Below are 2,461 nucleotides of genomic sequence, written 5' to 3'. Positions count from 1 at the left end.
TTTGTCCAAAGGATTCTAACCTAATCGCCAGCACTTGCGGCCAAAGCCTCTGATGCTCTGACCCATCTCTGTAATTGTCCTGACCAATATATCTGCCTGTGCTCACTGATGGCTCAGGCCAGGCTCCAAGCTGTACCTCAGAATGTGATTAATCAAGAACATGAGAGGAGGGGAGATGCAGACTGGAAGCTTTTTATATGCTAGGGGGAAAGAAGCCAGACTTTGAGCAAAGGAGACGTCAGCTTCCAAATAAGGTTCCTAAGGGTGCATGCCGATGCATTGCTCAGTAGGCACCGGGTTTTCCAAGGCTCCAGAAGCTTACTCAGGACTTATTGCTGCAGAGGTAACAGAAGCTTTCTCACCAATAGAAAAGTCCGGTCCTCAGGCCCTCATGGATCCCCAGTTTCAGAGCAGTACAGACCTTCCAGAAAGGACTTTGGCACCAGTTCTTCTCCCTGGGTCTCAAGCTGTGTTTTCTGGGAAGCAGTGACACCCGGTACTCTAATCCCTCAACTGCCTCCCAGGCCGTGGGTCTGGGTGAGATCAGACCACATGACCCCCTTCTGCTCTCAGCCCTTCTGCCCCGTGTCTCCAAGGGTTATCATTTTAAATGCCGCCTCAAGAACTCCTCTCGTCTCTGCTGCTGATTAAGCCCACCCTTCTTTCTACGTGCAGCTTCTGCACACAGCAGCCCCTCAGAGGTGTAGCAGCCTGCTGCTGGTATGAGTTACCCCGAGGGACCCTGGAGACAGATCTTTCCAATAGATGTTCCTATCTCTGACCCCATGCTGTCCCCACCTTCAGCTCCAGACAGGCATTGGGCGGGGGGGGGGGGGGGGTCTTTGGAGATCCCCAGGGCACAGTGGCCAGGGTTCACCTCAGCCACATTGCCGTGTCCATCGGCACCACACTGCAGAACAAGGAGCATGTGATCGAGGCCCACACGGGGGTCAACTTCAAGTCCCTGACTGCCAGGCAATCCACATCTCCAAGAAGTGGGGCTTTACCAGGTTTAATGCAGATGAATTTGAAGACGTGGCTGAGAAACACCTCATCCCGATGGCTGTGGGGTTAAATCTGTCCCCAGTTGCAGCCCCTGGACAAGTGGTGGGCCCTGCTATTGTAAGTGCTCCCATTGCACCGCCCCCTCCTTACTCATGCCCACTGAGAAATCCCACTCCTCGTAAAAAAAAAAAAAAAAAAAAAAAAAAGACAGAAAGCTCTTCTAGTCGATTTTGCCTTCTGGTGCCATTTTGGGTTTTCTGTTTTGTTTTGGAGACAGGGCCTCACTCTGTCGCCCAGGCTGGAGTGTAGTGGCGCCATCTCAGTTCATTGCAACCTCCATCTCCCGGGTTCAAGCAATTCTTCTGCCTCAGCCTTCCAAGTAGCTGGATTACAGGTCTGCGCCACCATGCTCAGCTAATTTTTGTAATTTTTGTAGAGACGGGGTTTCACCAGGTTGCCTAAGCTGGTCTCAAACTCCTGGCCTCAAGTGATCCACCGCCCTCCGCCTCTCGAAGTGCCGGATTACAGGCGTGAGAGCCACAGTACCCGACCGTGGCGCCATTTTGAACGAGCTTGGGAGGGGTTTGAAAATGCCTTTCTTGAACATGTCCTTGCAGAGGGTGTTGCCGCTGACATCGCAGCAACAGGAGGTGGGAGCTGCTTTTCTGAGAGAGGCAGGGAATTCTGCTCATAAAGTCACCAGCAACACTAGCTGCATTCTAATCACTCATTCCACCACGTTCACTTAGTTTCTATAGTACTACAGGTTAGTTTTCACTTCAGTAGGTGCTGAACTGTTTGCCCTAAGGGATGCAAACCTGAGTAAGAAGTATCCCACTGCAGGGAGCTTCTGCTTTAAGGAGTGAGGGGAGGGCAATGATGCTGAGGATTCCTGGGCTTGGGTATCAACTGGCAAGTGAGGTGATATTGACATCAAGACCTCATCTCAAATGAAATCTCATTGCTTCTTTTAGCTCAGTCACGAAAGGAGCAATTCCTCATCCCAATGCAGTCTCAGAATGAGGAAAGTGATTTTTTTTTAATCATTCTTATCCCAAGTTGTCTCAGAGGGCAACCCCTCATTCATCCTCTTCCTACCAACTTCCTCTGGTCTTGTGTCCAGTCACCTTTGTGGTGACTGATGTGGGTTTCCTTGTGTGTCCTATTCACAGCCACAGCATTTTCCTTCTTTAAGAGAAAGAGTCATGCCTGTATTCCCAGCATCTTGGGTGGCCGAGGCGGGCAGATCACGAGGTCAGGAGATCGAGACCATCCTGGCTAACACAGTGAAACCCCATCTCTACTAAAAATACAAAAAAAAAAAAAAAAAAAAAAAAATAGCTACTCAGGAGGCTGAGGCAGGAGAATGGCGTGAACCTGGGAGGCGGAGCTTGCAGTGAGCTGAGATCGCGCCCCTGCACTCCAGCCTGGGCGACAGAGTGAGACTCCCATCTCA

At 50.8% G+C, this 2,461-nt stretch overlaps 1 pseudogene; it reads left to right on the top strand.

Moving 5' to 3' along the window:
• Positions 1-637: 637 nt before the first annotated feature.
• On the top strand, positions 638-754 carry LOC115831884 (annotated as a pseudogene).
• Positions 755-2,461: the final 1,707 nt, after the last annotated feature.

The sequence above is a fragment of the Nomascus leucogenys genome, chromosome 2 (genome assembly GCF_006542625.1).
Source record: "Nomascus leucogenys isolate Asia chromosome 2, Asia_NLE_v1, whole genome shotgun sequence".
Lineage (NCBI taxonomy): Eukaryota > Metazoa > Chordata > Mammalia > Primates > Hylobatidae > Nomascus > Nomascus leucogenys.
Note: the sequence above shows the minus strand (reverse complement) of the source record. Positions and strands in the feature narration are given on the sequence as shown.